Genomic DNA, 13,242 nt, shown 5'->3' on the forward strand with positions numbered 1-13,242 from the left:
GTGCCCATAATTGTCAACTTGTTTTTCTCTCTAAAAGAAAATGGCTTCTGCTGTCGATTTTAAAAGGTTTTCTCTAAATGATTTCAAAATTTACAAGTTGAAATTTTGGAGCATTATAACTTGGTATCAGAGCAGTTAAGAAAGAGGTGAATCTTGTTCGTCGAGCATCCCATCGCGCCGTAAGTCTTTTGAGCTTGATTTGCATACTTGAACTAAAAGTAATATACTTGTTTTGTCCATCTACTTGAACAAATGGTAGTCACAACGAGAAGTGGCCGACCGTGTCTATTTCACCATGACAGATTATGTAAAAAAAAATAGTGAATAGATACTCAGATAGTCTTGGGTTAGGACTTATTGTTTTTCAGTACGGATTTTGTTAAACAAAAGTTTATCAATGAAATCACGTATGAATTTTGTGCCCCCGAGATTCTTATGATTGTGATGTTTACATTAGCATTTAGGTGAATGGCACCTCACGTATACAAATGATTAGTTTTGATTTATTAGGTAGATGATATATCACGCCTATATAGTTTTATTACAAATTATCATATTATGATTGTCTTAGTAAGTATATCATACATGTATAGCATGATTGAAGAGTATCATGAATGTCTAACTAAATTACTTAGGAAGTATGTGTGTGTGTTTCACACTGAATATAATCGAATGTGATTTTGATGTAAGAATTGTGAATGCTTATGAAGATGATGCAATGATCTGAATGCCTTAGAGATATATAAATTTGAATTCTATGTGCATAACTCAAATTACGTAAAAGTTATGTATGTTGATATTTAGTTGCTTTGTGTTATGATATTGGCATGTTCACGTGTGCAGAGAACTCATGTTTTGTTTATGCATGCTTTGAGGCTCTATTTTTTGAAATGCAATGTTTCTGGGGGCAATGATATGATGCCTTAGATAAGATGCTTCTGTAAGATGTGATTGAAATGCCACATGATAAAAAATATTGAAAGCATGAGATAAATGTTTAAGTTCAATATATGATTATGGTTCGTGGAACCTTATTGAAGGAATGTGTGATTTTATGATTTGAGTGTCATGTGAAGTTATATGATGCATATTGTTGGTATATATATATTTGTGCCCATATTAGTGATTATCGACCCTGAGAGCGGTCCTTTGTTTTAATGCATGCATCACTAAATATGATACCTTATTGAAGACCTGTTCTCAAAGGAGTTTCTATGAGGGTATGTATGATCAAGAACAGGTAATCTGGCTAAAGCGATAGATCTCTGTGCAGAAGTACACTGTCCAAGAGCGGGTAACCGTAAAGACAGTAAATTCCTGTGAGGAAGTGTATTGTCCAAAACTAGGTAAACCATCTAGGGCAAAAATTTCTTGTGAGGTCGTACATTTCCCAGACCAGGTGATGCGACGTGGATCTTGTGAATTTTGATTACGTAAAAAGTTATGGTGAGTTGTGATGATCTTTTAAGGTTGATGGAGATAGCCATTTATGAATTTATAGATTTGGCTTTTTGTTGTAGCATGATTAGAGAATTAGATCCTTATTGATCTTAGATCTTGATAAGAGGTTATGCTTGAATCTTTTGAGAAAAGATGGGGTCATTGTGAGAATGACACCTTAAGCGAATTCATGATAGCTGGCCGCACAAGATCTTGAGAGGTGAGAATAAGTTAAGGCTATTCCGGACAACGAGTCTGTTAGAAATAAAAGGACAACAAATGATAACCTGATTATGATAAAATATAGAGACCCCATTCAAGAAACAAAAGTTTATTAAGAAAATCACACATATATTTTGTCCGACTGAAACCTTTATCAAAAACTCATTATGAGTTGTTTTGATCACTTTAAAAGCATACGTGTTTGAGATCACTCACACATGTGGTGCATCCTCATTAACATTGATTAACTGAGAGCAGGATCTTTGTGGATAATCTTTAAATGAAATTTCATGAACGAAATTCTTTTAAGAGAGGTAGGATATAAAACCCACGTTTACAAAAAAAAAAGATCCGGACACGGGTCGGATTCGGGCCTGACCCGAACGGGACCTAGACCCAAACCGAGTCCAGATAAAACCCTAAAGGTTTTTTCTTTAAAACTTTCTTTTCGTCGTCTCTCACCCCGTGCAGTCGCGAGCCTCCACGCATTGCCCTCTGCAAGAATGGAAACCCCTTTGGGGTTTTCCGATTTGACGCTCCCTCGTGCCTTTAAGAGCACAAAAGGGGAGGGGATGCTCTCACCTCCCTACGCTCCTCCTCCCCTCCCTCTCGAGTCTCCTCCTCCTTCTCTCTTCCTTTCTCGCTCCTAGTGTATGACCGAACCTCGATGCCTCCTCCCTCTGATCCGATCGACGTCGCTGCCACCATCATCGACAACCTCGAAGGTACGCCCTTCCTCTCTTCTCTTTGTCTACTTTTTTTCCTTCTTCTCCTTCTCCTTCTTTATCTTCTTCTTTTCGGACTGCCGGAGGGCCGACAACCCCTGTCGTGCATTCCCCTTCTCCCCCTTTTCTTCTGTGTTCGTCGGGAGGTCGGCCTCAGCAAGAGGTCGACGCCCCCCTGTCGCTCTTTCCCCCCCTCTTTGTTTCATTTTCTGTTGTCGGCAGGCAAGGGCTCACCCCTTGCCGCTCCGTGGGTTTCTGGTAGGCAGCCCCTGTCCCCTCTAGGTTTCCGATAGGAAGGGGCGATGCCCCTGCCATCTCTATGTTTCTGGCAGGCCGGGGCTTACCCCTATCCGCCCTTCTGTTTCTAGGCAGGCAGGGGCTTGCCCCCTACCGCCTCTCAGTTTACGACAGGCAGGGGCTCGCCCCCTGCCGCCTTTCTTTTTCGTCCAGCAGGCAGGGCGATGCCTCTGTCTGATTTCCCTTTTTGGGCAGGTGTAGTTAGTGCACACCACCATGTGTCGGGATGTTGCAAGTTCAAACCCTATGTTACATCATCTTGGAGTCAACGTAACCTCAGCTTTTGGGTGAGTCGGGTAGGACCCACACGTCGCTTTCGTCTTTCATTGTGTGGGGTCGACCCCAACTCGATCAACGCTTCCTGCATTTTAATAATCATTTTTATTTGTTTACAGCTTGCACGACGGATCCCGCTCGTGCTCTGCGGCCCGAGTCCTATATCACCTACACTCGTAGGTGCACACAACGATGCAACATCTCAAGGTAGAGGAAAGTCACATGAGGACTTTGGATGAATTAAATAAAGATTTAAGAAATTGAGATAATGACAGATGATACTCATATGACTTGTGTTTTTTACTTGTCTTTATTACATGCTTTCTGTAGCTGTCATATTCTGCATGCATAGATTAGTTTTGCAGTTAGTTTTCTGCCATTAATTTCCTTTACTTTCTTTACTTGTTTACTTATGCATTAGCAAGCATATGAACACTTAAAGAAATTATGCCGTAATGTGGATATGTGTATGTAATGCAAGTGTGTAATTGGCATAAGTATGTGTAATGAAGAGAAGTGTGCAATGAGCATTAAATGAGTCTTTGCATGTGTTGATTGGATTACACTTGGTTTTATGCATGCAACAGAATATGACATTGAACACATGTCTAGGTTGTTTATGACATGCATGTTCATGGTATTAATGCATAGTTGTTTCTTATGCATGTAAAGACCTAAAATTATCATGTCTTGCATGTAATCAGTTGCATGAGTGTTCACATGTTCAGTTGTACAATTCATGAATAAAATCATGTATTGGTTCATATGTTCAATGGAATTGGTTTATGAATGGCAGCATGCATTTGGCATGATTATATGGAAGCATGTGTTGTAATAATGAATATATATATATATATATGTGAATATTATTATTTCATGCACATCTCTAAATTGACATTCATGATTGTGCATCGAAAGACATGTGATATGAACAGAATGCATTGGCATGTTCCTTAAGATTTTTGCATATGAAGAAATAGATGATCAAGATGAATCATCATGGGCTGTAAGATGCCTTGAACCGGTGTGCTCATTGTTGTACTTTTTTTTGCATTGCAAAAGTCATATTTGGTATTGTGGTTCTAATTGCATTGTTCTATTGTTGTCACGGGTGGTAGACCATGAAGAGTTGAGCATGCTGATTTGTGAGTGTATGTTTGCATGTTGATTTATAAATTTATGAAATCAATATTAAGAATAAGATAAGAAAGATGACAGTGTAATTAACGTTTCCTTGATATTCCTTCTATTAAGGTTAGGGCTTAGTAAGATATTAAGGGTTTAGAATTTAGTTAAGGGTTTAGGGTTAGGGTTTAGTAAGATATTAAGGGTTTAGGGTTTAGGGTTTAGGGTCTAGGGTTATGATTTAGTAAGATATTAAGGGTTTAGGTTAAGGGTTTAGGGTTTAGTAATATTTTAAGGGTTTATGATTTAGCATTACGGTTTAGTAAGATATTAAGGGTTTAGGGTTAAGGTTTAGGGTTTAGTAAGATATTAAGGATTTAGGGTTAGGGTTTAGTAAGATATTAAGGGTTTAGGGTTTAGAGTTTAGGTTAAGGGTTAGGGTTTAGGGTTTAGGATTTAGGGTTTAGGTTTAGGTTTAGGGTTTCGGGTTAGGGTTTAGGGTTTAGGGTTTAGGGTTTAGGGTTTAGGGTTTAGGGTTTAGGTTTTAGGGTTTAGGCATTAAGGGTTTTAGGGTTCATGCTTTAAACGTACAAATTGATGTAGATATCACACCCTTCATAAGTACATATAGTTATAATATTTGGACTTCAACATTAAACATCATTGTACAATTTAGCAAACTTGATTACAAATCTTGGTAACTTTATAAATCATAAATCTCTATTGCATTAAATGTATAAATCGTTGCTGCTTTAAATGTGTAAATCATAAATCGCCATAATGATTTGCCTTTGTTATGAAAATATGTGTCATTCATTTATAAAAGAAACATCGTTTCACATCCCGCTCGTTGTAAAAAATTGATATGCCTTGTGAGACCTGAATTCTGGTTGTGATGTTTGCGATTTAAGCAATGACTTCTATGTAAGCAACAATGATTTGCCTTTGTATAGAAAATATTGGAATAGTATAACGCAAATCATGGTTGTAGTAACATACTATCGATTTGCGAGATATTGTTTTGTTTGTTAATATCGATTTGTAAGCTATTATGCTAAATTTTCGTATCGATTTGTAATATATTATGTAATATGTATATCGATTTGTAATATACTATGTGTTTGCTAGTGTCGATTTGTATGATATTTGTATTTAACATACTATTTACATTGTTACACGATTGCGGTGGCGATATGCGTATTCAAATTGTTGTTCATTTAGCGATTAAAATTGAAATCGCTTTGCAGCGTCGTAGATGTCATTAAATCGTTGTCTCTTGAATCGCTATTGTCAACACACATATACGATAAGTCATTTCTTTTATTGGCATGGTAAATAACAACTCGATGTATAGTATAATGTGATGCAACTGACGATCATGAGAAATAACATAAAGAATGATGTGCATCTAGATTTAGTTTTGCATGGTCGGCAAAAAGAAATCCTTTTGCCTCATAAGTGCGCGTAGTTTTCATTATCCTCCTCCTTTTTCCTTTGCTTTTCTTTCTCTTCGTCATCATTCTTCTTCTTCTTCTTCTTCTTCATCTTTAGTTCGTCTTGATTTTTCTTCGTTTGCCTTTCATCTTCAATATCTGAAGGATCAGGCTCCGCATAATAAATATTCAACAATTTGTTCCTATCTTTTTCATTCTCAATGTTCTTTACATAACCCTCACATATATCGTATTGGCAGATGATTTCTCCAAAAGTCATCCCCTCAAACGGCGAAGGCTTTCTTGTCTTACGAATTGTAGTCATTGCTAACTTGCACAACACATAAATTTAATTGCTATCATTGTATATTACAACCGCTTTTCCAAGTATATAGTATTACAAATTATCACATTCGTAAACAATCACCAACATTATAAGCCGTCATAATATTTGGCTTCATAAATAAACATCGTAGTACGATTTAGCAAAATTAAGTACGAATCGAGGTAACTTTATAATTACACATCGCTACTGCATCAAACATATAAATTGTTGATGCTTCAAACGTATAAATCGTTGTACAAATCACACCCTTTATAAGTATATATCGTTGTAATGTTTTAGCTTTCTAAGTAAACATCATAGTACGATTTAGCAAACTTAAGTACAAATTGTGGTAACTTCATAAATCATAAATACACATGACTACTGCTTCAAAGTATAAATCATTGTCGCATCGAACGTACAAAGCGCTCCTTCAAACATATAAATCGTTGTAGAAATCGAACCCTTCATAAGTATATATCATTGTAAATCATAAATCGCTACTGCATTAAATGTATAAATCGTTGCTGTTTTAAATATATAAATCATGAATCATAAATCGCTACTGCTTCAAACATATAAATTGTTGCGGCATCGAACAAATATATAACTCTTTGTTAATTTCAAACTTACAAATCGTTGTAGAAATTTAGCCTTCATAAGTACATATCGTTGCCTTTCACGACTCTTGTTTCAGTATGAAAATAGGTGTTATTTAGCATGTATAGTACAACCACTTGTAAGATTTAGCATTCAGATTTACATATCGATTTGTTTACATAACAAAAACTTACACAAAACTCACCTTCTACGACACAAGTTTTGCTAATCTGACAGTGGAGGAGAAACACCTAGAAGGTAGATGCAACCGATGGTGGCAACAGTGCTCCGACTATGCTTCAATGGTAGTAGAAGACGACAAAGAGTGCTTCGACGGTAGCAGACGATGACAAAGGGTGCTCCGACGATCGCAGACGACGATAAATGCTACGTCATCAAAAAGAGCTCCTGTTACAGCAGATGGTGTATCGTCAAAGGGTGATCTGAAACATTTAGGGTGACATATTGCGAGGAGCTCCTATTAAACCAGAGGAGTTTACTCCTTAGGGTGAAAATGATGATGATTTTAACCCTTTCTCTCTTTTGGCAGGAGGACATTTTGTCCTTTACTCGAACCATCGTTTCTTGGTGCTAATGGCTGAAAGAGTACTTAAGTCTTTGCATACACATCATACTTCGATGCTAAGTGATGCAGACACACACAGGGAAACAAGCCCCATGTGCTTACATACATGATGCTCATTCAGACCTGAGAACACGCACCCGTGTGTTTCGGGGGGGGGGGACATATAACCTGCTTGGAAGCTGAACACCTTTTGTTCATGTTAGGTTTGTTGAACAAGTTATTTATGAATCAAACCATGGCTTGTCGAACATGTCTATCTACCTTATAGACTTGTAATGATATGTTATAAAACATATCAGTTTGATCTGCCAATTTGCCATTGGTCGGATGTCTATCATTGTTAGTGGCCTTCATGCAGGTTCAGTGCAGCCGATGATGACATCTCCGACATCTTTATGGTAGATCCCACCTTTTTTGAGTGATGAACACAACAGGCTGTGACGATGCCAGAACATCAAGGGGCCCAATCTCCGACCCTATTATCAGTGTGTTGTGGGTCCAAGGGTCCATTTCGAGCATTCCTTTCAGTTCAGCTACTTTGTTTGATTGTCCAGACAAGGCCTCATGGGTGTGCAAGCCTAGGTCCTCTGGTGTAGGGCTTTGTGCATTGGAGGGGAATGTGTTGGCTCCTACATCAAGGTGCAATATGTACTTCTATCCTAAGTCATGTGGATATGGGCCCAATGCAGACATACGAGACACCAATACATGTTTTTTTTATGAAAATTAAGACACTGGAGAGTTCATCTTTTTAGATATTTGATTTATAAAATTGGTATACTACATAAAATATCAATTATGAAATGATATTCATCTCTGCGCAGTGGATAGATATACACACGTTAAGAAGGTGCACCAAATTAGTACCCATAGAATAATGACAGGAAATTATTGTAATGCTCTTGCAAAATCGCTCACTTCTCAAAATACTTATCAATTTGAAAAAATCCTCCTATATCCAAAATCACATATTTTTGACTTTTTTATGATATTTTTGCCCTTAGCATATAAGAACCTATTGTGGTTCATGCAATATATAGGTGTGTTGTAAGAATATCACACCCTTCAATAAAAAGGAGATCATGTGCAGAGATTCACGAAGATAAAACTACCTTTGCAAATATAGTGCGACTTTCACGAAGATACCTTACGAACATACCTTAAGTAAATATTTCTCAAGGAGATCTACAAATATATGCTGATGTTCGCAGCCACCTACTGCGAATGTTCCTAACGTTTGCACTTTGATTCAACCCACACAAATACAATACAACCTTAGCAAATACATGATGACCTTCACGAAAAAACCCTATGAACCTCCTTTAACTAAATACTCCTCATGTATGTCTGGAAATGTATACTGACATTTACAAATACTTGTTGTGAATGTTGTTACTCATTTGCGGATGTCCTCGTCATGTTCGCAAGATGATTCACGATCATCCTCTGTATATGCGGATCTTTTGACCTCATTTACGGGTTTTCCAAGCATTCACATATTCAACATGAGATTCTCAAATTATCTCAAGACTTTAATGCAATTTTTTTTTATGTTTTTGTGAATCTCTGTACGCATATTAAATGTGACTTTTTATTTTTTCAAAAGTGATGGTTTACATTTTGAGGCTATTTTGAAATAAACAAAGGTTTTTGTGGTCCCCAACCCATTATTCCCCAACTGTCTTTTCTTTGGAAAAATTTTTTGGTGACTATTCTCTAACACTATTGCTTGCTCTCTATCGCACGGTGACACTTCATCAACAGATTCTTTAGTGTCCTGGACATCATCATTAGTGAGCTATTCTTTGACAGTTGAATCAATTATTTTTTGATTTTTTGCATGAATTAAATATTTTTGGAAACATTGACATGAAACAATTATTTTGTGAAATAATGTTTTTGTCAAACTACTATATGTACGTTAAGATAAATATATCACAATAATCATATATAAAGTTAACATGTATATATAGGTATTGAGTTAATAAGAATGTGCAAAGTAATTACCTGTTTTTTGTTAAAGAATGCCATCCACAAGAATGACAACCCAACATTAATTCTACCTAATATGAGAACAAGTTAAATGTATTATTGAATAAGTAATAAATTTGTATAAAAAATATGATGTTATCATTTGCAAATGTTGTGCTCCTCGTGAAATTATACGAATTGAACTTCCTTGCATTCATATCCATCTCCCAAAGAACTTGGTGATAATTGATTCAGTTAAATAGAATTAAGATCTGCAACATAAATCAAGTTAAAGATATATGCACACATTGTATATGTTATTTTTAAATATAAATGTAAGTATGCAATGTTGTTCATTGAATACTTTATCACACATTCTTCAAAAACATATAGCCAGTTGATGTTCTTTAATAAAGAACGAGTCATGTCTCGTTGAGTCTCACTTTTAACCATTTGTTGTGAATAATGTTAAGCAATTAGTTTGTCTTAATCGATAGAAAAATAAATGGACTATCACTTTCGAGACTCACTAAGAAATAGGAGATTAGATAAATGATCTTTGGTAGTTGGATTTCTTCTATCATGTCTCATGCATGATTATGAATCATTATTTGTATGAATATTTCTAGATGTTACATAATTAACATATGTGATATATTCATGTTATATTCAATTAGTTCATATAAAAAAAAACAAACATTTGGTCAACAAAGTGTTCATTTAAAAACAATGCTCAAGTGGCTCAACAACATGTCCATGTAGCTAATTATCTTCAACATGTTTTCATGGTCAATTGCAAATGAATATTAACACGTTTATATAGTATCGCTAATTGTATATACATATAACTTGTTTTATTATATATCTTACCACAACTGAATTTGTGCCTAAGAGTGAGGATTTTTTTTTATTTTCTATTGTTACATTTTTCTTTAAGCGACATATCACAAAAAAACTAAGATATACAAATAAGACATAAGGGTCGATAAATATATAGAAGCAATGTGCTTCACCATTTATTAACAAATATATGCATAGAAAATCACATATAAACACACTCATTTTGCAACAAGAGGTACTCAAATATACTTTTATGCGTGTTTTCGCTTGTTGTAGCCAACCTCAACATATATACTGCACTTGTATAACACAACATCCTTTGATGTTATTTTTCATTTGTTTACCTTAAGTCGACATGGTTTAAGTGCCACCTTTAGTAGATAGATTGAAATAAAAGTCAATAAAGCATTGTGTGAGACATTATCCTGCATTGAAATAAATGTAAATATATGATATGCACATAGATACAATTCAACTTTAAAGTACTCATCACGGTAATCATCCGGTAGATTGCCCTCATGCAAAATAAATGCAATCATATGTTAGCATGGAACCTGACTCACCTGCCATTGTTCACAAGAGCATCCTCTCTTCTCAATATCAACATTGTAACCATGAGACCGATCGCATGTCTCGTACATATGTCGGTGACAATATATGTCAACCACACATAATTGTGTTTTATCTTTAGTGCCCCTACCTTTTTTTTTACCTCGGGCATAACAATGTCCAACATTTTTTGTTTAATATTCTTTGTTTTCTCAAACATTGTCATCAACATGAGATAAAGTCTCCCCATAAAAAAAAAACTAAGGGCTTGACACATATGAGGATAATCCAATAATTAAAATACCTTGTTATATTAGATGTCAAGCACCCATATTTTTTTTTGAAAAGTGAGATGTAACCCAATATTGTAGTTCCATATCGGTAACAATTTAATCATATGCGATTATATCTTGCTTTTGATTTTTTTCAAGAAAATATGTGCATTATGGTTTCATGGTTGTTTGAGTTGAACTCTACCAAAGTGGTGAATCAAAATTCATAAAAGAATTCTTTGACAAGTTTTTATGCAATATCCAACATGACATCTATAAAAGGTGTTAGGGATGACATACTTTAGCCATAGGTGCCTATATGAGATAATATTCAATTATGTTATCTCTTCAAACTCGTCAAAGTGTATGAATTAATACTTCAAAGATCAAAAAACTAAGTCCATGACTTCTTGAACTTCTTATATAATTACAAACACTGCTATAAAGATCTCACCATAATAATCAATACTATGAGATGGCAATAAAATACTCATGTATTTTTTGTTTAGGAATATATCATTTATCACAAAAACTGTATGCACCATTTTAAAAAGCCATCGATGCATGGATGAAAGGATATAAACATATACTTAAATAAATCTTTGTTATCAGTCACACTGATCTATATTGTTCATAGGTTTCTCGTTAGGACACATCTTAAAAGACTATTTATATGAACCATATAGTTCTTCATTCATGCATTAGTGTTCACATCATGCTTGTTTATAACTAATCTCCATACCTTCCTTGCGAGGTTATCGTGTATGAGTTTGTGAATAACATCTACAATACATGCGATATGCACTTTTTTTTACTAAAAGGTTATTCAATGATCCATCACATATATGCTCTCTTTCATATTTCTTCACTTTAAATAACGCAACTCCGTATATCTTTGTGCACTGGATCTTACAAAGGCAATCACCTGTAGTATGTGAATTTTTGTCGTGTATACGAGGATCACTCTATTATTGCATCTCCTCATGAATTTTGTTTTATAATTATTCTTGATCACAATTTTTAAAAAACTCAGGACAATGCTTTAAACCGTTGGCCGACATTAATTTCTCCATCATTTGAGCTTATTGTTAGCTACTAAAAAGATTATCGATTATTAATTTTTTTGTTAACTAAGATGCCTATTTTTAATTGTCTTCAATTGTTTTTTCATTGTATGAGAATTTATTAAATGATAACATATTCAAGCACATCTCATTAGTATAAAAATAAAAATAATTTTACTGTCCAATAAATATTGGTATGACTTATACAAGGGTTCAACTTTCCAATTACCATTTGTGCATTATTTGTATCCACCATTAATTACCCCATGCCATCAATGTCTTGATCATTTTTTATTATTTCTAAGTCATCATCAACCAACATGGTATAATTGTCAACATGATCATTGCTACCGTTATTTGAATAATTAGATGCACAATCAAAATAAAAAATTACCGTATTTATCACTTAATTTGAAGCAAAAGCCTAGCAATAAAAAAATGCCTCGAGTTAAAACATAACTACCCACATTTAAAACCTCTGTTCATTCCATTTAAGATGAAACTTTTAATTACCGAATCTGTCATTCTTCACTTGTTGCACTTGTGCTAAGATGGGTAGACATGCAGTCTGAAATGTCCACTGCTATGATTAGTCTAAGAAATATGTAATTTTATCTAGAAAACCAAGAAATAAAGGATAGTTAAATAACTGAATCTCAATTTTGACCTCTAAACTCTCAATTCTCTCTACTTTTAAATAAGAGTTTCTTAATTCAGAACAAAACATGATAATTTCCCCAAAAAATCAAACTTATCTTAAAGATATACATCATAAACAATGACCCAATATCCAAATATAAAAGAAAGATCCAAATGTCTAAATCAAGATAGAATATGATCTTGACATAAACTAGAAACGTCTTCACCAAAACCTAGCCCATTAGACATTTGCGTTAGTCTAACAAAAATTACACACCGTTGCGATTTAGGTGGTAATTGGATATGAATATCATCAATAGATCCACCTGGTTCAGAGACATGTCGTATGGAGGGGTTCTTTTCATGCACACCGCGTGCTCCCAAAAGCGGACATAGGAGCGCTCCATCAACATGCCAAGACAGACACAGGAAGGGGCCGAATGCGCTCCATGCTTGTCGAACCTTCTGGTCCACACAAAATGCGACAGAATATGCCTCCTAAATTCCCCCGATCCTACTCAATCGCATCACTTGCACTCTCCACCCACGTCGATGCCAATTTCGTTCGGTCCCTTACCCATGTATGCAACATTCCTGCATAAATTACAAAGTCCATACTCGTGTCTAAACCTTTGATGTATGCAACATTATTGCATTTTCAAATTTCATGATTAACCATAAAAATAACACCTACATGAACAACATAAATTATAAAATTCAATAAAAATGATTTAATATATTGTCAACGTTTTAATATTGTTAATATTATTATAATAAATTTTGTGGCACATGTCATCTGCTGGTAAAAGATTGGCAGATTTAGTTTAGAATTGCAATCGGCTGATTCTCTGAATTAGTTTTGAAAATTGTTTTAGGGC

The sequence above is a fragment of the Nuphar pumila genome, chromosome 16 (assembly GCF_984573655.1).
Source record: "Nuphar pumila chromosome 16, dmNupPumi1.hap1.1, whole genome shotgun sequence".
NCBI lineage: Eukaryota > Viridiplantae > Streptophyta > Magnoliopsida > Nymphaeales > Nymphaeaceae > Nuphar > Nuphar pumila.